Here is a 23,656-nt window from a genome sequence, read left to right as displayed (position 1 = left end):
TCCTGAGTCTCCCTCTTTATCTATCTTTGCTGTTCAGCTCCTGAGCCAGACTTTCACAGAAACAATCAGGAGTAGGGGCAGGATTGGCATACAGTTGGCACACCCTTTATAGTCTCACACCAGCTATCTACAGCCATGACTGCTCTGATTGGTCAGTGTCATGCTATACTTGTCATTATATATATTTTAACAGTTTCCCTGAGTATGGAGAGTGAGGTAGCATGGCCTCAGGAGGAAGATGGGAGATGGACACAATGACCTTCCAAACAGGAAGTACTGTCCCCACAGAGAAGGGGGTGAGCACCGGGGAGTCCTACATATTTGCCCTTTTAAGGGGCAGCCTGTTTGATACTATGCTGATACTCCTGAGGATGCTGATACTATGCTGATACTCCTGAGGATGCCCTCCTCCCAATGACCCCCCCTTAGGTCTGTCAGGTCCCCACTTGAACATCCAAGACTAAAACCAGAGGCTCTCAGCTGAAATGCATGTAGCTTTCCAGTACAGATCAGAAAACTGAGGTCAAAAAAGTAAATGTCTTAGGTTGCCTGGGTGGCTCAGTTGGTTAAGCATCTGGCTTTGGCTCAGGTCACGATCTCATGATTCATGAGTTTGAGCCCCACATCAGTCTCTGTGCTGACAGCTCAGAGCCTAGAGCCTGCTTTGGATTCTGTGTCTCCCTCTCTCTGCCCCTCCCCTGTTCACACTCCGTCTCTCTTTCTCTCTCTCAAAAGTAAATAAACATTAATTTAAAAGAAGAAAAAAAAAGAGGAAATGTCTTATCTGAGGTCACACAGCTAGAGACAGAACTCGGATTGAAACCCAAGATACCAGCGGTCAAGCTGCGGTCTACAGAGCTCATCTTCCCACATCAGCGGCCCCTTTCCCCACCTTGCCCCAGCTCCCAGATAACTTCTCTCCACCAGAGAAGACCAATGTCTGCAGCTGCATTTAGAAGTAGCTCCAGTCCCGAAGATGTCTTTGCCAGAAGAGGGTTACGGAAGTCCTGAGGCTTCCATCTGATCCCCCACCTCCCACTGCCCCCATCTCACACACCCCCCCCCCCCACTCTAAGGCTTCCTTCACTCCAGCAATCTTCCAAGTGACATGACTGGGATTTGACTCTTGGCTTTGCCTTCCCAGCTGGATGATCCTAAGCATGTTTCATAAGGTCTTACTCTCTCAGAGCTCAGGTTCTGTAATACCAAGATAATCACAGCACCTTCCTCAATGGGTTTTGGTGAAGATACAATGCAGTGATGTAGATACAATGCCTGGACCACACTGGGCACTCTCTAAGAAGGCCAGCACTGCTGCTGTGGCTTCGTTATCATTGTTGCCAGCAAGGCAACACTTGCCCTGCCCAGCGCCTGCAACCACAAGCCCTATTCAGCCACAGCCAGGACCACCAATGCCTGGCATTGTAAGAATCTGCCCAGCCTGATTTAAGAACCCACCCAGCACTGCCTTTGGCCACTAGGAAGTCTGGACCAGAGGAGCTGGGCTTTTCCATACTCTAAAATAGCTCTAGTTGGACAGGAAAACTCTCATCCCTGAGCCGGGGCAGGGAATGGAAAGGTGAAGGGGGCCAGAGTGTTCTTTTCCGCAAGATCACTTCACAAAGAGCAATGGAGGTGCCCATCTCAGAGAACAATTGAAGAACAATATGGAAAAAGGAGAAACAAGAACAGAACAGAACCCAATGGACTTCAACTCTGGCAGAGGGATTTAACCTGCCCTACCACTACCCACCTTTCTCTCCATGGAAATTCGTCCAACACCAACACCTCCACACCCTCCACATCCTGTCTCCTTGCCCCCTCCTCTACTCCCTGTGGAATCAAGGTCTTCCCATGCCTCTGGGTCCCTAAACACAGACCGACTGGCCTAAAAGAGCAAACCATCAGAGCATGATGAACTAGCCCTCCTGTAAGGCACCCCTCATGGGTCTCTTACAGCCCTCTGGCTCCTGGTTCCCATTCTCTGCCTCCTCCTTATTGTCCTATCCTTCCACATAGTGGAGAAAACATAACTAACTCAGGAGACTAATCACAGCTCTGCAGGTATGGGTCAAAAGACCATGGTATTAGCATCTCTGAGACTTGATTTCCTCTCTGTGCAATGGCAGGATCTGACTGAAAATCCAAGGGCCTGGTCAGCCATACTATTTAGCTCCATCCTGTTCCCAAAGATTTCCCAGGGACTCTCCTCATCTGTGCTCAGATTTCCTCCCACATTTCACCCCAAGCCAAGAAGTACTTCCTATCACTTGAGTGCAGCACTCCCCTTTGGTTTGCAAAGATGGAAACCCTAGTCCTTAGCCCCAAACCATGGCCCTCTATATACACCAGTTTTTATGCTAACTAGGACTTCAAAAGCCCTACATCAAACAGCGCTTGTTCCTAAGTCATAAGTAAAGGCAGAATAATATTAATACTTGAGAGACCAGGCTCTAGCCACATTTCATCCCCATAACAACTCTCTGAGCTAGGCGGCATCATTTTAAATTTTTTTTTAATGTTTATTTATTTTTGAGACAGACAGAGACAGAGCATGAATGGGGGAGGGTCAGAGAGAGAGGGAGACACAGAATCTGAAGCAGGCTCCAGGCTCTGAGCTGTCAGCACAGAGCCCGACGTGGGGCTCGAACTCACGGACCATGGGATCATGACCTGAGCCGAAGTCGGACGCTTAACCGACTGAGCCACCCAGGCGCCCCAGAGGCGGCATCATTTTAAAGAAGTTACTAAAAAAAACAAACTATGGTTCAGAAAGGTTAAGTAACTTGCTTATGGACACACAGCTAGTTAGTAGCATAGCTAGGATTCAAACCCATGACTGCGTGACTCAAAAGCTGTAAACCACTGAGCCATACACTGTATGCCCAAGGAACACCCTAAGTTGAGCCCTGCTCAGAGCTTTCTCAAGCGTTCTATAGATTCAGACTCCATAATTCATGATCAAGCATTCCCTGGGAGCTGAGCCAAGTGTTTTCATAGCTCTGCAATCTCATGTCAGCCTCACAAGGACTTTGTGAGGTCATGATTATTATCCCCTTTACAGATAATAACATTGAGGTTTATAACAATCTTAACAGCTGTTACATGGTTTGTCAATGATGCCCCTTGCTGCTAAGAGGCAGAGCTGGAACTCACAACTAAATACGGACCCCAAGCTCAGTTCTCTTGTTGCAGAAGCAAAGCTGAGTCATAAACCCCACCTTTAGCCCTTGGGGCCAATGCTGTGGCTTTGGAATGTTCAAACTGCCTTCTCTTAACCTCTTCCCTTCCCTCTCCGCATGGGGGGCACAGGGCAAGGATATGGTATGGCCACTTCCAAAGTACTTCCTAAGAGCCAGTCACTCTGCTGGCAACTTTCTGCTTTAGCTCATTTATTTCCCCTACCCCTCCAATCACATCACTGTCCCTTCTTACTGATGATCACATTAAGACTCCCAAAATACAGGCAACTTGCCCAAGGGTCACGTCTTGTAGAGGAAGAGGCATGCCTTTGAGGACAGTGATGTCACAGTCAAACAACATGCTTTTAACCACTTTCTAGCCCCTGGAAGCCATGCTGGACACTGGGGGTCACCTTGGTGGTGAGGACACAAGAGCAAATAAGGCATGGTCCCTTCCCTTGAGGAGGTGCCCTTCTGGTGGGGAAGCCAGAAGGGTTAGGGAGACAGGTACTTTGGCAGCTCTAGGAAGGGGGACCTAGCATAGCCTGAGGTGTGAAGTGAAAGTCAGAAAATGCTTCCAGGAGGTGACACTGAGCCAGTATTGAAGGAGGTGAGAGAAATAAGGAAAGGTACAAGAGGTCAGGAAAGGCTATCCAGGCAAGGGGATCATCATAAGGAGAAAACCTGGTGTGCATGAGGCCAGAGTCCTGACCAGTAGTATATTAATTAGTGGCTAAATTAACAGGCAAAGGGAATCAACAAGGTATACAACAACCTTGGTCTGATAGCAGAGCTCAGGCATCCTGGGGAGCCGGCCCCTTTGCCCTCCTTTCTCTACCAAGTCCCCTGGGGCCCAGGTCTGGGAATGGGGCCCAGAACTCCCCAGAGATGCTGCATGGAACATAAGGAATGTAAACAATTTCCTGCTCCACGGCCAGAGATTCCTCCCTATATACTGACCCTTCACGTGTCACTAGGGGTCACCTAGGAAACGGCCCCAGACACAGGGCCATGACCCAGGGCCTCGCTCCCCAAAGAAGAGTCTGTGCTTTTCCATCTCAGGCCCTCTGCCCACCCATCTCCTCAGTGCCCACCTCTATCATGCCTGCTGCCACTTTAAGGCTCTGAAGACCATCCCCTCATACTCTGTGGGCAGCAAACAGGCTTGGAGTCCCTGATAACCCTATCTACACCCGCTTCCAACCTGAAGCCGCCTGAACTACTGACACCGGACTTGACCCTACACACTCAGTTGGGTTTGTTCAGTTACTATCTACTCTAATTCTGGGACTTCACACAAGTTACTTACCCTCTCTGAGCCTCAGTTTCCTCATCCATAAAATGAGGCAACAATAACAGCAGAGGGCTGTCACAAGGATTAAATTAGTAAGATTTGTAAAATTTTAGAACAGGGTCTAGTAGGGGTGCCTGGGTGGCTCAGTCAGTTAAGTGTCTGACTCTTGATTTTGGCTCAGGTCATGATCTCACAATAGTGAGATCAAGCCCCACATCGGGCCCAGCGTGGAGCGTGGAACCTGCTTAGGATTCTTCTCTCTCCCTCTCTCTTTGCCCCTTGCCTCTCTTTCTCTCTAAACAAACAAACAAACTTAAAAAAAAAAAAGAACAGGGTCTAGTAATAATAACCACCATCAATAACTCTACAGATAAGTTGCTGCTATAATTAGGAAGATGGCTGAATACAGATTGCATGAATCAAAAAAGTTCACTCTGTGTAAGAATGAGTCTGACACATTATTACAGGAGTTGGCAAATATTACAGGGGCCAAATTCAGCCCATTTTTTGTAAATAATGGTTTTACTGGAACACGGCTACACCCATTCATTTAAATGTTGTGTACGAAACTGAGACCCTGTGACCCACAAAGCCAAAAATATTTACCACCTGGTCCCTGACAGAAAATTTGATTTCTGTGTTATTAGGCTGAATCGTGTACAAGTGACAGCATTCAATTATGTCATCTACAAAATCATCAATTTCACACGGTTCGAGTTAGTGGATGGTACAGGCTTATCACATGTCCCGCTGCCTTGCCCATTAACACAGAGGGCTGCGCTCTAAATCCAGTGATTCTAATCATGACAAAGTTAGAGTCATCATCTATTGAGGACCTACCATGTTCAAGGTTTACCTCGGATTTTCACCACACCCCTGCAAGGTAAACATGACTACCACCACCACCACCTCCCATATAGATGAGGAAATCTGAGGCTTGGAAAGATGAAAAGCACCAAGCCTAGGACTTAACCCAGGTCTCCAGACCCCGCTTCTGGTACAATGTCCCCGCGCGGTGCTCCCTGAGAGGCTGCTGGGAGTGAGACCCATCTGATTAGGACAGAAAATGGAGAACATGAAGACCCCTCATATCCCCACTCCTCTGCTGGTCCATCTCTCAGACAGTGCTCGGGGCTATAGGACTGAAGGGGCCCCAGTCCTGCGACTTTCCTGCCAGCCTCAGGACAGCTCACAGAACAGTCTGACTTATAGTGTGAGCCTCAGGCAAGGCTGGGGAGGGGGCGGGGAGCACTTTCAAAAATAAGCAAGCTCTCTTTCCAGGACTGGGGGAGCTATTTTTAGCAGCCTCCTAAATTACGGTTTCCCCCTCTGCTCTGGGAAAGGCAAAGAAAGCAAAAGTAAATTGTCTTAGCCCGAGGCTGAGGGGTGGGAGATACAGACACAGGGGAAAAGGGGAAGGGGAGAAAGAGGGGTCTTTCTGGGAAAGCGAAACTGAAAATTCCCCAAAGGGACATTTCTCTGACTTGGGGGTGTTGTGGGGCAGTTGCGGAATTTCCAATCAGCTTTTTCTCATTTTGAGAAATGATAAAGAGAACATAGGTTTCTTTGTGTCCCTGGGGGTAGAAACCAAGGAGATAATAGCTCTCCTAACATCACAGTCAAGCATGCATTCATTTATTCGTCCATCTATGCCCTGAGCAACTGTCACGGATAAAGCAATTTTCTGGGTGTTTAAGATGAACCAAGCATCAAATCCTAGCCTCACAGCACTTACAGTCTTGCTGGGAAGGTACAGGCATAAACAGGCTCGTGCTTAAGCACCCAGGATACACGGGAGGGGAGAAGGTGCCGGCTCTGGGACAGGAGGGAGGGAAAAGTGACTTGCAGCTGGGGTAATCTGCAATATTCACCACAGGAAGTAGCACTGAAGCTGAGTCTTGGAGGGAGGAAAGATGTTGCTTGGCACATGTCATGGGCGTCCAAGAAATCATTCACAAAGAAAGGTGTACCAGAGTGAGGACCTGGTGTCCAGAAACACCCCAAGGTGAGCAAGAGGCGAAGAGAAGTACCTTTGAGAAGCAGACCTTTGACCAACACAGGTGTTAGGGACACAGACCACCCCCCCCCCCCCCGCCAGTAGAAAATCCACGTAGAACTTTTGGCTCCCCAGAACCTAATCACTAATAGTGAGAACCACAAGATCACTTTTTCCTGCTGTTCACAATTTACTGAAGAGGCAAACTGTTCACGCGGAGATGATTAGTGTCACAGGGCGTTTGAAGCGGATACAACACTGGAGCTCACCCCAACAGCAACAAGAGATGGCTCGGAAATGATCACAGCAGCACAACACATGCTACAGTGAACGTGAGGCACTTGTGATTTAATATGGCATCTTTATGTTTGTTTACTTCTCTCTCAATTGCGAATGGCACAATGTATGGTCTGTGCTGGTGCAAGCTTTGAGAAATTTTAACTTTTTATGATACATTTGCTACATTTCATGGTAGCATATGATAAAATAGACTAGCGTCTACAAAACTTTTGTGCCTTCGTGACATACCTAACTTTTTAAGTTTTTCAATACTTCCATACGTGAACTATGTAGTTCATGTGCATTTATTTTCAAATTGCTGCAAATCTCCAAAACATTTCCATGTATACATACATACATATATAAATGTATATATACATATGTACACGTACATATATATGTATATACACATATGTACATACTTATATATGTATATATACATATATACACATACATAAATGTACATACATATATATATATACATACATATATGTATGTATATATGTCATTTATTTTTGAGAGAGAGAGACAAGAGTGTGAGCGGGGGAGGGGCAGAGAGAGAGGGCGACACAGAATCTGAAGCAGGCTTCAGGCCCTGAGCTGTCAGCACAGAGCCCGACGCAGGGCTCGAACTCACTAACTGTGAGATCATGACCTGAGCTGAAGTTGGACACTTAACCAACTGAGCTACCCAGGTGCCCCTCCAACATATTTATTGAAAAACATCCACCTATAAACAGACCTGCACAGTCCTGACACATGTTGTTTCAAGGTTAACTATAATTACCGGGCCGAAATATAGGACTTAAAGAGGTGCAGTGGGAAACAAGATTGGGGCCAGATAAAGGAAGGTTTTGAATGCCAGGTTAAAGAAGAGGAATCCGCTGAAGGATAGGTGGCTGGCTTACAGTGAGGAGAGTCTGAGATGAGATTTGGATCGGAGCTGGGATTTAGACAGGCAATTCTGGTGGCCCTGATGGTGGAGGGAATGACAGGGGACAGGGAAAGAAGAGGGAAGATCTAGGCAGCAGCTCTCCGAGTAAGAGTTAATGAGGCCCTGAACTCCCAAGAATGGAGACGAGGGGGATGGATGCCAGAGATGTCACGGAGGGGTGTGCACGCCAGCATGTGTGTGAGCCGGCAAGGGGGCTTTGGCAACACATGTACTGGGCACAGAAAACAAGGGCTTGGGCAGAGATCGAGTGGGAGTGGCGGGGAGCTCTTTGGGCAACAGCTGTGAAGTAAAAGAGAAGAAGGAATTTCAACACCCAAGTCTCTGCTACCCATTAGAGCCAGAGGTCTGGGGCTCCGCGCCAAAGGGAAACCACCCTACACGTGACATGGGGCGCCTCACCCCCTCCCGCTTCCGGGAAGCCAAGCCCCTCCCCCAGGTCACACAGAACACAGATGACGCTGTCTTTACTGAAAGGGTGCCCGGAAAACGGCCTATGGCTTCTTCCCGTGTGCTCCAGAGCAGCCCAACGTGCTAAGAGCACACACCCTTCTGGGCAGCCCAGGGCTGGGGGGAAGCGCCCTTGCTGACCACTCCTCCTGCTCCTCTTCTCCTGGGTCCCCAGGACAAAAGCATCCTGTCACTCATGAGAGCAGAACCCCAGGTGCCGTAGGGGCCACCAGCCCGGGAGCCCCAGCTGGGCTGGGCACACGGTCACACTCTGGACCCCGGGCAGAGCCTTCCTCAGACGCGGTGCCCTCCTTCCCATCCTGCTAGGCCCTCTCAGACTCCTGCATTCACACCAGGAAAGGCCCTGCCTGTGCCTCAGGGCTTCTTCGCTGGACATAAATCCTGGACCACAGGCACATTCCGTCTCAGGCATTCCGTCCCCCAGGTGGCAGGGGGACACCGACTGGGGGAGGGGAGAAGGGGAACTGAGCAGACCCCTCGATGGCAAATGTGGTTGAAACGTAGGCCCAGGTGACCCCTCACCTGCCCCTCACTCTTGTTTATACCATTTTACCTGTTCCTTCATTCTAACAGATGCTTGTGGTGCACCTAAGTACCACACTAAGGGCTGGAAAAAAACCATAGAAAACAAGAGCTCGGTTTGGTGGCGGAAGGGAAAGAATCAAGCCAATAAACATAATGAAGTGTGGACATGGTTAAGACGAAGTACAAATGTTTGGGTGTGAGGAACGTTTGTGGAGCTCCATCCCAATGGGAGTCCTCTTCCACCCTGTTCATACACACAGTCTAGCGGGCACATCCTATATATTACAATAAGCACTGGGAATAATCAGCCATCCAAGATCCAGGACCAGACATCCATCCCAGGGTTCATAATATAATAAAAGACCCGAAACACCCAAAATACTAAAATGTAAGGTATTGATTAAACATATATAAACACAAGAGCGTGCACACGCGCGCACACACACACACACACACACACACACACACGGCAGGCTGAAGTAATTTTATTTGTGTTGGAGTTTGGGGTTATTTTTCTTACTTTTCTAGATTTTTCCAAATTTCCCATTACAAGCATTTATTATTTTCATCAGAAAAAAATAAGGTTGTTTTTAAAGTTTATTTATTTATTGGGGGGGGGGGGGAGAAAACACACGCAGGGGAGGGGCCGAGAGAGAGGGAGAGAAGAATCCCAAGCAGGTTTTCAGCTGTCAGTGCAGAGCCCGGGGCTCGAACCCACGAACTGTGAGATCATGACCTGAGCCAAAACCAAGAGTTAAACACTTAACCGACTGACCTATGCAGGAGCCCCAATGTTATTTTTAAAAGAAGATGAACTTTAGGCTACAAATGAGGAGGCTTAGGATTGAATCCCATCTCTACCTTTGCAGGCTACCTGGGACAAGAGAGTATAATTTCTTTGAACCTTGTCGGTAAATGAGCAGGGCGAACCACAGGCTCTCCAGAGCTTCTCCCGCCCCTGACACTAGGCTCTGTGACATAGACTACATGAAGTGCTAAATGATGCGGGTTGACTGGATCCTATCCCCTGGGCTCCCATTAGTTCATCATTCACTCATTTGCTCATTCATTCAACCACCACTGTTGTTAGCACTCCCTCTGTGCCTGGCACTGCTCTTGGTGCTGGGGACATAGAGGCAACTAACTGAACAGGTGCAGCTCCTGCCCTCACAAAGCTAGGTCCCCAAAGCTCAGGGTCTCTTTCCACTGCTCTTTTTTCTTCCATTCCGAATGCCCTATCCTGTTACCAATGCTTGCCACCACTTTTCCAAAATGCCTCGGGTGCGTGGGTTTCATTCCCAAACCCCATGCTCCAGACCTGGTCCAACCCCACACAGTCTCATGATGGGACCAGCGCTGACCCCATCATTTCTCCCCGTTCTCAGCATCCTGCAGTTTTTGACTCATTTCTCTAGGAGCACGTGATTCTGCATCCCTCAGTTCAGCATCCCTCAGAGTCCCCAGTCCCAATGGAGAGCCACCTGCTTTAATTGTTCGGTTTGGCCATTTGGTGGGCTCGCAAATTCCATACCGGCCAAGCCTTGAAATCAGATCTACATCCTACACTCCAGTGAGGACCTGGAAGAAATGGAACCTTCCCGCACTGCTCTGGGAACACAAAATGGCATCTCCAATATGGAAAACAGTTTGGCCATTGCTTAGAAAGTTAAACACACACCTCCGTATGATCTGGTTGTTCCAGTCCTAGGTATTTATCCAAGAGAAATGCCAGCACATGCCCATACACAGTCCTATTCCTGAATGTTCACAGAAGCTTGATCTGCAGTAGCTCCAAACTAGAGGCAACCCAAACGCCCATCAATAGGTGAATCAATAATCTAATTGTATAGTTTTCCACAGAGTAGAATACTATTCAGCAATAAAAAGGAATGAACTATCAATACATGCTACATGTGGACAGAGCTCAAAATAATTATGCTAAAGAAAAAAAACTCCAGAGGCAAAAATGATTAGTATGGTACAATTCTGTTTATCTGAAGCTTGAGAAAATGAAACTAACCTATAGTGATTAAAACCAGTTGGGTGGTTGCCTATGGAGGCAGGGGAGGGTAGGCAGGGAGGGGGTGGATTTTGAAAGGACATAAGGGAACTTTGGGGATAATGGACATGTTCACAATCTTGATTGGGGTAGGGATTCAGAGGTGTATACCTATGTTAAAATGTATCAAGCTAAGTATCTTAATTACATATGGTTTATTGCACATCAATTATACTTCAATAATGTAGCAAAAAAACAAAACAGGTCTATTTATAGCCTCACACTATCAAACCGTCAAGGCCATTAGAGAGTGGCCACTCTAGCCACTGCAGCTGGTTACTCTCTAGAAGGTTACCAATATTATAAATAATATTACCTATATTACATTATATTATAATACTATAGAGATTCCAGGAAAAACCTGAGAAGTAGGGAATGGGAATAAGGAATTACCCCTCCTACCTGGGCCCAGGGCCCAAACCTGGCAAGAATCAGCTGATCTGGCCTCATCTTCCAGGAGGCAGGTTCCTGGTACACTGAAAGAATACATGTTTTTATTAGCCTGTGGCTAGGTTATTTAGTATCTAAGAGCCTCATTTCCTTTGTGGGCACACAGATGACCAAGCCCACCTCCCAGGGCTACTGTGAGCACATTATCAGGTGGCCAGCACAGCACGGAGCACATCACAGGCCCTCAAACTCCATTCCCTCCTCCTCTCCAGGCTCCAGACTCCTCATAGTGGTGGCTAAGGTTCAGAGCTCATCCCACGAAAGTGGGAGAAGCTAAGAGGCTGCCAGGAGCAGAGTAAGGAGGGGGTTGGAAGCCCAATGAAACATAAACAGTCACAAACCTGCTTCCATCTGGAAGTCTCTGGGGGTAGGGCTGGGGTGACAGCAGCCCAGGGCTTCTGGGTGGATAAAAATAGGGCTCTCTAAGCCTGTGTTACAGTCCTGGAATTTGTCAGAGGCAGAAGAGATGGGGAGGGGGGCTGAGAACAGTGGCTATGACAAGGAGTTTTCAGGACAAGGCATAAGGAGGGATGTGAATTGGGCAGGATAGGAAGTTGGAGGGGGGGTACCTGACCTTGTACGCTACACAAACAAGTATAGGAAAGGCTCAGAACTGACCGAAGAAGAAACAGAAGAAATGAATGCGTGAGAGGGTTTGACTCTGTGATGCAGAGGTAGATGTGTGGGATGGTTATGTGTGATATGTATAGTGTGTCTTTATCTGTGCATGTGTATTTCTGGTGTGTGTATATGTGTCAGCAAATACACAGGATTCTACTGACTTTCAAGTCTCAGCAGAGAGAAGACCCAGTTCGCCTCCCAAAGTACATAAGCAGAGGAAACAGGAATATCACTGAAAATCAGCCCCCTTAGTTTGTAAGGAGCTACCTGAGCTTAATAGTCAGGAAATGTTACTGTGGGGAATTCTGTGTCTTGTCTTCAGCACCACCTTATGGCCCAGCAGGAGAGACCCATTCAAAAGATGCTCGCACCTGCCATGGACCAGAGACGGGACATTCCCATTCATCATCTCATTTAATCTCAAGACAACTCAGTGAGATCACGATTTTTGACTGAGGAGGATACCGAGGTTCAAAGCCAAGAGGGGAGGATACCCAAACGGGGGCTCTTTCCTATTAAACAAACCACCTCATTCCGACCCAGTTTCAATTCAGCTCCAGATGTGTGTGTACACGTGTACGTGTGTGTGTGTGTTCCTCTGTGTATACATGCGTGCCCATCAGATAGAACTGGGTTTCCTCTGGGGATATATTATAATAGGGCATACACTCCCTCTCCCTCTGCTATCTGAAATGTGTCCCCAAACCACTGCGTGCTCCACACTTTTACAAGATAGATACTCAATACATTTCTAGAAAGGATACTAACGTTTACTATAAACTGGGCTGGGCTCAAACTTTAACATCCATTTGTGATTTTATGATCTGAATTTTTATATATAGGGAAGTTAAGGCTTAGAGAATGTAAGCAAGTTGCCCAAGTTAATACCGTGTTCATAAAACATGTGAGTCTCAGTTTGGTCAATTCTAAAGCTCAGACGTAGCCTTCCCGCTGCATAGAGATGGCAGGGTGTCAATGGCAGCATCGTGTAAAGCGGTCAGTGCCCCACAGCCATGGCAGCCTCCTGTGGTACCCCGTCCCTTCCCCCATCACCCATGCCACTCTTACGGGAGAACCCAGCACTAGTACAGAGAAACCTTGACCCCAGCCACAGACAGCAACCCAGCCCATCATCTTACCACACACACAGAGTCACAGAGAGGTCCAGGCTGTTCCCTCCTCTGGACCAGCCTCTTGGGCATGTGAGCTGGGCACTCTCAGCTCTGCTTGCCTTAAGGCTCTCCTGTCGTTGTCCTGAATCTTCCCTAATTTTTGAACAAGGAGCCTTGCTTTTCCATTTTGCACAGGGTCCCGCAAATCATGCAGCTGGTCCTGCCCGTCTTCTAGGGCAGCCAGCTCAGGGAGTCTTTCCCAGGAAGAGCAGCCCAGCCAGCCACTCCCTGCATGTTTCCAAAAATGTTACCCACAGTCCCTGAATGGTCGGGACAGAACAGAGACAAGTTACTTTAATCTGGGGTGGCTTCCTGCCCAAATGGCCTTGATGGGCAACTCAGTAACTGCTAGACTGCTCTCCGCCCCGTCTCTCCTCTGTATCCCACCTCACCCCTCCACTCCACCACGTCCCCTGGTTTCCAACCTCATTGTCTTCCTCCTCCCTAAATGCACATCGCTCGTGGGATTGAAATTCCCAGAGGACACGGACATTTCCGCTTGTACCCCCAAGTCCCCTCATGGGGCTCCTTCAGCACGCACAGCAGGAACTTGATAAGAGCAGCAGAATTTAAATACATTGTAGTATTTCCTGAATTCTTGGCCCTATCATAAAACATATCAGTGTGCTATTACATTACACATACGCAAAGACGGTTGATCCTGCGACTGGATAAATACCAAACTCGAGACACTGTGTTATCTTTGAAATACAGTGAAGACCCACTCTGCTTGTTCCACTTTTGGGCTCACATTATTTCCCCCATGCCCACCTCTGCTTCCTCTCCCTCCCTCTACCCCTCTGCAGATCCTACCTTCCCCGGGCAGCCTTCCTGACCATCCCAACCCACCTGAATTCTCCAAAATACACTCCGAGCACTCTGTCTGCTCTGTCTATAGGACACTTCATCAGATACCACTTTGTGGCACCCCATGCTATTTCATTTCTTGCATTAATTTATATTTTTCACACCAATGCACTTTTTTCTTTCTCTAGACTCTGAGCCCCAGAGGAGTGGTTCATGGCACAGTGCCTCGCATACTGCAAGCTCACTTCCCGATCGAAAGACATCTGATGGCAGTGGGTGGAGGTGGGGTAGAAAAAAGAGGAGAAAGTTATTAATCGCCCAGAAGTAAACCTTCATGGCAAACCCAAAAAACGTAGGTACTTAGACCTTTTCTCTTCTGGAATCCACTGGAGGTCAAAGGCATCCAGACCTTGGCCAGACACCCTCAAGAGGTGTCTCAAGTGACATTCAGCGAGAGGCAAAGGCATGTTCCTTTATAAACCTGCACAGTTCAGTCAGATCCCGGCATTCCCAGGCAAAACACAGGACATCTCCATCTCTGTTTGGGTCTATTTTCTCCCCTCTTTCCTGCAAGCGAAAGGCATCTCGCATAAACCGTGTAAGAGACAGCTTTCCTCTCTGCGCTTCGAGAAAGGGGATGTTTCCTCCAAGGGAGTCCAGGCCCTGGTTCCAGGACTTCAGGCTACAGAAGCCAGGCCGCCCCACCAGCAGCTACAAGCCCTGGGAGCAGTCTCTGTGTGGACTCTCCCATTGCTAAACCACCTTTCTTTGACTCGGACATCCCTGCAAACTCTGCCCCAATTCTCTCCACCAAAGTGGCTTTACTGACCCAGCAGGGCACCTCGTCCGTCCCTCAGGGCCCAGTAATGGAGGCCCATTATCCACCTCCCCCTGGAACTGCACTTTCTGGGTATCCCCTCCTTCCATCCTGTCCCCTCTGCCTTTAACCAGTGCTCCCTCGTTTCACAGAACACTGTGAAATGCTTCTTCACAATTCACCCCGTCTTTCCTGATCAAGTCCTTCAGGATCTCACACCTCACCGCACGGCAGAAGTGCAGGGCACAGTGGAAAATATCGATGCCTGAATCCCAGCGAGAACCAGCGAAAACAGAATCACTGGGTGAGTGTGGGGGAGACAGCAGGGTGAGCTGCTCTTCCGGGTTTGCCCGAGATTGTCCTGGTTTTAGTACTGAAAGTCCCAGATCGCAGGGGACCTCTCCATCCTGGGAAACCCGGACGAGTATTGAGCCTATTGGGCTCTGGTAGTTGTTAAGTTTCAGCAGGTGATTCTTTTTTGTTTTTAGTTCAAGTTAGTTAACATACAGTTAATATACAGTTAACATAACATACAGTCTTGACTTCAAGAGTAGAACCCAGTGATTTATCTCTTACATATAACACCCAGTGCTCATCCCTAAAAGTGCCCTCCTTACTACCCATCACCCGTTTAACCCATCCCCCCACTTACCTCCCTCCAGCAACCCTCAATTTGTTCTCTGTATTTAAGAGTTTGCCTCTCTGTTTTGATATTATTTTTCTTCCCTTCCCCCATGTTCATCTGTTGAGTTTCTCAAATTCCACATGAGTAAAATCAGATGATCTCTTTCTCTGACTTATTTCCCTTAGCATAATACCCTCTAGTTCCATCCACGTTGTTGCAAATAGCAAGAGTTCATAGTCTCAGGTGATTCAAATTTGCAGCCAGACTTGCAAAACACTGGACCACATCCAGGTCAAGAACTCTCTCTCCCCCCTCAGCCAACTGCCCCGGGGCAATCCCTAAAGCCAGAGTTCACCTGCCTTTTGTTTTCATTTAAGTCAGGTGATCTCAGAAAGTGTCCCTAGCCCAGCACAATCAGCATTACCTGGGAACTTGTTCATAAAAAGGCGGAGCCAATTCTAAATCATTTGCTTTTCTCTCAACTACAGCTAGATCCTTGGCAAACCCCTACTAAGAGCCAGTGGCACTGCTTCCAGTAAAGTAGGGTTTAAGGAGTTAACTGTCAGATACCAAGGGCTTGGTGGTGGAGGTGGTTTGAGGCTGGGAGGTCAGACCTCAGGGAGGTGTAGTGGTGATCAGAGGGGGCCTTGGCGTTCATGCAGATGTGACAAATGTTTACTGACCACTAACTAACCAGCTGGCTTGTTCATGCCAGCTCATTAAATTCAATACTAACTCTGTCAAGTACATGGTGTCGGGGAAAACCTGCCTCGACCTGCTTGAGCTCAGGACCATTTGAGGAACTGATGCATGAAGCTGACAGATGGAGGTCACAATATCAGCCCCGCTCTGATAAAGCTGTCCAAGTCCGTGGCTTTATGTCTCTGGCCAAACGGACTGCTTCATATTCCATTCAGTGAGGCCAGCCCACGTGTCCAGTCACCAGCCTAGGAGGGTGACTGTGGACCTCCCACAGGAGTGGGCTCCTGACCTCATCTCCCAGAACTGGCCAGAAGCAGCCACCCTGCAGGCAACAGATCCCAGAAAGGGGAGGAAGTATTGGCAGGCCCAGCTCATTACTTCTCCTAGAATTACTGCTTAGAGATGCCTCGCCTCTTCCCTTGAGGAAGTGATGGAGAGGATGAGGCCTGAGAGTGAACAGCCTGCACCATCCCCCACCTTCTCCCCACGCATGTTAGAGCCACTCATGGCCTCGCCCCACCCCCAGCGACACTGGCCTGGTCTGGGGAGGGAGCCAGACACTGACTGATGTTTTGTCAAAGTTCCCCAAGTGATGCTAAGGTGCCATCAGTATCAAGTAACCACCCTTGGGAGATCCTCTCCTGAAAACGAGATGGCAGGGATGTCCTCCCTAAGGGTTGGAGTGTTCCTATCTCACAGGCAGGGAAACAAGCTCTCAGGAACACCTCGCCCCAGGGCCAGAGCCAGCAGACAGACTTGTAAGGATGAGGAATGCCCGCGAATGGACCAGCTCTCTCCAAATATTGGTGGACTTGTGGGTTGTCAGCCAGCTTGGAGCCAGATCGGCAGTTCTAGAGTCTCCTGGGCGGGGGGCTTGTTGAAATGCGGCTCACTGAGCCCCACCCCCAGAGTTTCTGATTCAGAGGGAGGGCTGGGTAGCCGTGGGAAGAGAAGACAGGCCAATTTGGTTTCTAGCCACGGCTTTGCGACCTACTAGCAGGATAACCTTGCCTGGCTCACTCACCCTCTCTGAGGCTCAGCTTCTTTGTTTGTCAAATCCAGATCACAGGAGGAATGACTCATGTGTTTCGGATGACCTGGACGGGGACACACGAAGCTCCTAGTGCGGTGCGTGGCACACAAGAGGAATGGGGATAAACTATGTTAATTATCATTTGTAGATATTGCTAGCTAGGGATGGCTCCTTTGAAAAGACTGGGAAGAGGTTTTGGATTCAGGCAAGAATACCCAGAGGCAGAACACCAAGGAGAGAATGAGCCAAGCCTTAAAGGATGCAGGGAGGGGAGCCAGAAACAGAGCATAAGCCAGTGCACACAAGTGGCAGAGGGTGGGGGTCTGTTGCAGATCTGGCTGAGAGAGGGGCTGGGATTCAAAGGCACCCAAAATAGAACTTCCTCCTCCCCAAGTTCACAACTCACTCTGCCCACCCCCCCCTTCTCTCTGGGCCATATTCCACATGCCTCTGTCCGGGCTCATTTGTTAGAACTGCCCCCCCTCAAGGCACCCCCACCCCTGCCCTAGGGACTCAAGGAATCTGAGCAATGTGTCCAATTCTTGTGCTGGAGGAAAAGAAGCAAAATTAAAGGGGGAAAATGCTCTCTCTATGCCTGTGTCTTTGCATGACTTCCCACAGCCCCCCTGGTCCTCCTCTCCCCCACGAGATGGCCATTCCGAGTCAGCATCTGGTTAGAAGTATCCAAACCAACAGGGACACCAACGGCCCGCTTCCCCTCATCCAACGACAAAGCTGCTGTCTCTGCCAACCCATGCCCCTTCCCTGTTTCCTAATTAGACTCAGTGCTCATCTCCCTGAACTGAACTTCCCTGGATTACGAGAGTTTCTCCCCCCATGTGCACACCCATCCATCCATCCATCCATCCATCCATCCATCCATCCATCCCGCGAGCCTTCACCACATACCTACTCCGTGCCTAGGCACTGTGCCAGACAGCAGGGTTTGCAGCATGAAGAAGGCACAGCCCCTGACCTCCCCCCACCCCTACCGTGGGCTAAGGAAGAAGCACAGGATCTGGAGCTCATACTGTGCAAAGGAGAACACGAGGCCCCTTGTCATGCTCTTCAAGTTCTGGCTCATGCTCTTTAACCCCCTCTTCTAATGTGAGAAGAGACCTCACAGCCACTGGTGGGATACACCAGATCTTCCTTCTCTCTCTCCCTCGCACACGCACAAAACACACCAAAGAAAGCATGTCCATATCAGACGCAGGTAACACACTCCGTGGTTCCATGTTGCTCGCCATTCTGCAGATCTTAGAATTTGTCTGAGCGTCAGCACACACGTCTTCTTCAGTGACTGTCTTGACCCCTCTATCAGACATCTTTTTTAAAAAAAATTTTTTTTACATTTATTTTTGAGAGACAGAGACAGAGCACAAGTAGGGGAGAGGCAGAGAGAGAGAGAGAGAGACACAGAATCCAAAGCAGGCTCCTGGCACTGAGCTCTCAGCACAGAGCCCGATGCAGGGCCCGAACCCACAAACTGCAAGACCATGACCTGAGCCGAGGTCGGAAGTTTAACCAACTGAGCCACCCAGGAGCCCCTCTCTATCTGGCATCTTAACTTTGACTTGCTTGGATCTCCCAGGCACTGGAGATATAGAGAAGAATAAGATATTCCTGCTATATCCTGGAGATCCGAGTCTAGTGGGAGAGCCAGGCACTTAACCAGATAATCATAATACAATATAGGACACACAAGCCAGACATCGTGATGTGAGCAGAAAGCGGCATCTCATATGTCCCAGTCATTGACAAGGAGGATACCAGGGGAGGCTTCCTGGAGGAGGCAATGAAGAGAAACAGTAAATCTGAAGTGGAGCCTGTGCGTTGGCTTAGTGCCTGCCATTCCAGGTCACCTTAATCACTTCCTGCTGACTTGCTCCCTTCCCTCCCTTGCCCCTCCATCTCAGAATGCCCAGGACATTGGGGCTTTTGGAAAAATGAATCCATGTGCATGTGGTATGACTGTAGGTGGATTTTTTCCCCTACTTTTATTTAGAGTTAACGTTATAATACCAATAACTACTTATGTAATAAAAGCTAAATTTATAAAGCGAGAAGCTATTTCCCCTGGCTATTTTTAGCTGGTGCCCAGATACCCGCCTTGGCCTTTCGACTCCACCGCAAACGAAGGCCAGAGTGGAGTTTTCAAATGCAGCACCACCACTCCTTGGTAGCTGAAAAAATAGCTCCTGGCACCCCAAAGAGGGCAGGGCTTCAGCAGACTGGAGAGCAGAGAGTCAGAGCTGCACCAGGCTCTGCGAAGAAGGCGGAAGAAGGCACCTAGCTGCGAGTCAAGGGCCTCGGGAAGCAGAGTGGGGACGAGGTTGTCACACTATGCTTTCATCCGGCACGCTCATCCAAACAGCTCGTGAAAATCCCTGTTCACGTCAAGACTGAAGGCGAAGAGAAAGATGCAGGTTTTCACGTGCCCAGGAGCTGGGGAGAGCTGGAAACCCTACCAGCCCTTGCTAATGTGACCTGAGATTTCCTCTGCCATGAGCAGTCTGCCCTGATATTTACGCCTGGTTGAACCAACTGAAGCCAACCCCACTTTCTCTGGAGATTTGATGAATTCTTCAAGGGGCTACATTTTATTTCGCTGAGTGCTAGCTCAAGAACCCTGGCCCCGAGACTCCTTTCTGAGAAGAAGCAAAGACCTCAGGGAGAGGATGGGGTTGAGACTCTAGAAGTTTAGCTTCTGAACTTGGCTCTGCCTCTGACTCACTATAGGACCTTGGGAAATTTACCTTCTTTGAGCCTCACCTTTCTCGTCTGTACAAAGAGAATATGACAGGGCATACCCCGTCATGAAGTCATGAGGAGTAACTGATAATTCAGGAATAATACTGTATGTCTGATACAGGGTATTGTACAAGGAAAATATTTAAAATATCTCGTAATATATTTTGCCCTGGGAAATCCAAGTGTTTCATTTTTTTTCCCTTTCCTTTCTCTCGAACCTTCTAATATCGGAACAAAGCCATGACATTATTTTCCCCAGGCAAATAACACCGAGGACCCCCCCACCCCCACCCCCGGAACACAAAGGTGAACAGAGTTGGGAACGGCCGCAAAGAGGTAACGCTGTTTTCTCCAGTCCGGAATAAAGAAAAAGCCTTTCTAGGACTAGGAGGGAAATGAAGTAAATGGCCAGGATTTCACTCCCTTCCCCACCTGGGGGCTGAGGAGGGCGACATCATTAGAAATGACCCAATTATGGATGCCTGGGAGGCTCAAGTCAGTTAAGCATCCAGATTCTTGGTTTCAGCTCAGGTCATGATCTCATGGTTTGTGAGTTCAAGCCCTGCATTGGGCTCTGTACTGAGAGTGCAGAGCATGCTTGGGATTCTCTCTCTCTCTCTCTCTCACTCTCTCTCTCTCTGCCCCTCCCCACTCATGCTCTCTTTCTCTCACTCAAAATTAAAAAAAAATAAATAAATAAATGACTCAATGACTTAGAGAATTCCAGAACAGGGAAATGCCATGTCCCTTGGTGAAGCCCCACCTTCAGCAGGGCTCAGAGAAACATGGCTCTGTCGCAGGAAGGTTAGCAAGCACCAGGGGCTGCCCTCAGGCCCACCCATTTACAGTCCTCACATCCAGACAACAGGTGGACACCGGAATCCTCCAGGGACAGGCGGGTGTCCCAGGAGAGCCAAGGGGCCTGAGGAAGCCAAAGCTTGAGCAGCGGGTGCCAGGTTTCCCTTCAAAAGCCCTGGGACGAGACCAGACATGGCCCCTTCAGTGGATTTTAGCACAGGGGCTCCAGAAGCCGAGGGAACACAGAACAAGTCAGTGGATATCACAGGGACCCTGTGGCCCCAAGGTCCCCACGGGAAGACACCCTCACAGGGAGCCTGAATTGGGACTTCACTGAACCAGGAGCCATTGTCTCACATCAGAACAGGCTGAAGCACCTTTATTTATCAAGCTAAGATTTGTATTGCAAGTTACCAATTCAGGACATAATTGTTTTTTCCCCGCACATGGGAGTTGGATATATTTTCACTTCCTATTTCTGTTAAGGCTTCAGTAAACATTAGCTGCTATCATCCTCATCATCGTTAACAAAATAAGCTGTTCTCAGATTGACACAGAGGGAGACCAGAGCAAAAACAGCCCCACTTCTTTCGGATCTGATTCCTAGGAGGGCTGAGGGTGGCTGGCTAGAGGCGAGGGGCAGGGAGGGGAGGAGAAGGGTGAGGGGCAGCCTTTGGGCTTGACCCCTTACCACAGTATTTACCCTGTCCTGTTCTTATTGATGATGAATTCTTCAAGGGGCTACATTTTATCTCGCTGAGTGCTAGCTCAAGAACCCTGGCCCGGAGACTCCTTTCTGAGAAGCAGCAAAGACCTCAGGGAGAGGATGGGGTTGAGATGCTAGAATTTTAGCTTCTAAACTTGGCTTCTAATTTTAGCTTCTAAACCCTCCCCTTTCACCCAGGTTTGCTGCTAACTCATCCTGTCCGCTCCTCTGCATCGGCCTGGCCTGTGAGGTGGGGGCTGCTGGGCTCCTGCCCTCCCTACTGGCTCCCTGGCCATGGTTATGAGCCAGAGCTGGGGAGTTCGGCTGCCTGAGCACAGATCCTAGCACCGCTTCCATCCGCTGTCCTCTCTGGCAAGTGACTTTACCTCCCTGTGCCTCAGTGTCCCCATCTGAGAATGGGAATCAGAGCAATCTGCCTCATAAGGTTAACTGGGTGGGGGAGGGGGTTAAATAGTGGGCTTGTATATGGTGACGAGGGCATGCCTAGCAAGCCCGGCATGGACATTAACAATTGTACACTTTCTCAGCGAGTTTTTCCACGACCATTTTAAACAACCCCTCTCCCTCCCATTTTCCACATGGACTTACTACCATATGAGACACTATCCACTTTTGCATTCTCTCTCTCCTTGAGATGTCTTTGTCCATCACTCAGTGCCATATCCACAGGGCCTAGAATCATTCCCTAGCACACAATGGGCCTTTGTAATGAAGAATGAATTCCTACGAAATTTTACTAACTTACAACCTTAGGCAGATTATGGAACGCCACATGCCTCAGTTTACTCATCTGGAAAATGGGGTTTGTGCCTCTACCCCCAAACTGATGTCAGGATTAAATCCGATAACGTTTGTGAACATGCCCATCCCAACCCTCAGTACACGATGGATGGATGGGCGCACAAGGCTTGGCCTGACTCAGGCAGGGCCTGCAATGGTTAATTCCAGACTCTCTTCCCATCCCCCACGCAAGGCAAGGCTGGGCCGCAGGACCACTGGCAGCTGTCCAGGTAGAGGATAAATGTCAGAGGTGGGTGCCTGCGGGGCTGCCCTGGTCCTGATACGGGGTCTTGACCCAGGCAGCTGGAGTCTCTCCCCACCCCCTCCTGCTGAGAGGCACTGCCTAGGCCTGCAGCATTTGGGAGAGAGCGCAGGAGCTGAGCGGTGGGAACCTCCACCCGCCTGGGTCCCACGCCACATCCTGGCCTTGGGGGAGGTGGGCCCGAGGCCTGGACTTGCCTCCCAGCCATTCCCGGGCGGCCTGCTCTCTGGCCGGCCCAGCTGTGCTGACTGAACCCGAGGGCTGTAGGGGCAGCTCTGTCCCTCAGCACTGCCCTGTCCCCACACACACGAGGAGGAAGACGCCGGCCTCAGCACAAGGAGGGTGTGGGATTTAGAGCCCAGGTCTGTGAGCCCTGAAGCCCACCTGCCTTCCCAGCCTGCGGGAAGGAATGTGTTCAAAGGCAAATGAGCCTCCTGCGGCCAAGTCACAGAGGGGACACAGTCAAGAGCAGATTCCAAGCAGGGGTTTCCTCCTCCTTCTCCAATTTCTCACAACTCCCCAGCTTTCCAGCAATTTCCCCTAGCATCCATCCCGCTGACGACTGACCCAGAAAGAGATGAAAACAGACAGACACCCAAGCCTAGCATGGATGGCGAAGATGAGTAAATGAGACCCAGTGTCTGTCCTGTGGATTCATTCATTCCACAGTTATGTACAGAACCTCCACTCTGAGCCAGGCACCGCACGCCATAGGCATGTGGTGGTGAATAAAACACTCATTAAAACTACTCTCAGTCGGGGAAGAAGGGAAAACTGGTGAGAAGGTCAGGGAGGGACAGCATGCTGGGCAATTGCTGCACAGGGCACAGTGGGCGTATAGGTGAGGGGTCTGTAACACAGGCTGGGGAAGGAGGCAGAGCCAGGAATCCGGGAAGGGTGATACCACTGTGGACAATACAACATCTGGGGGGAGAGTGCAGGCGCCGAAGAATGGAGAAATCCCTCACCTGGAGATTGCTGTCTCCAGGGTGACGGTGGCCTTAACTCCCATCGTGTCAGTCTTCAGGGATTTTCATTAGAAAGTAAGCCCTCGGGGGCACGTGGGTGGCTCAGTCAGTTAAGCGTCTGACTTCAGCTCAGGTCAGGATCTCACAGTCCGTGAGTTTGAGCCCCGCAGTAGGCTCTGTGCTGACAGCTTGGAGCCTGGAGCCTACTTCGGGTTCTGTGTCTAACCTCTCTCTCTCTGCCCCTCCCCCACTCACACTCTGTCTCTCTCTCTCAAAAAAATAAATATAAAAAAAATAAAAAAAATAAAAAAAGAAAGAAAGTAAGCCCTCCAAGGGCAGGGACATGGTCAGTCTGCATGCTCAGAACTTAGAATAATGACTG

The 23,656-nt window shown here is 49.3% G+C and overlaps 1 protein-coding gene across 6 annotated transcripts in view; it reads right to left on the bottom strand.

The window, feature by feature from the left end:
- DAAM2 (dishevelled associated activator of morphogenesis 2) overlaps positions 1 to 23,656 on the bottom strand; it is a 118,733-nt gene that overhangs the window by 57,042 nt on the left and 38,035 nt on the right. The window contains exon 1 of one of the 6 annotated variants that reach the window (XM_042986277.1): positions 12,969 to 13,235. The exons of 4 other annotated variants lie outside the window; for them this stretch is intronic. The gene's annotated coding sequence lies outside the window, so the exon portion shown is untranslated. Of the gene's footprint in view, positions 1 to 12,968; positions 13,236 to 23,656 lie in introns of those variants that run through there. One more of the 6 variants, XM_007085227.3, reaches the window with a different exon arrangement.

Source organism: Panthera tigris, chromosome B2 (assembly GCF_018350195.1).
Source record: "Panthera tigris isolate Pti1 chromosome B2, P.tigris_Pti1_mat1.1, whole genome shotgun sequence".
NCBI lineage: Eukaryota > Metazoa > Chordata > Mammalia > Carnivora > Felidae > Panthera > Panthera tigris.
Note: the sequence above shows the minus strand (reverse complement) of the source record. Positions and strands in the feature narration are given on the sequence as shown.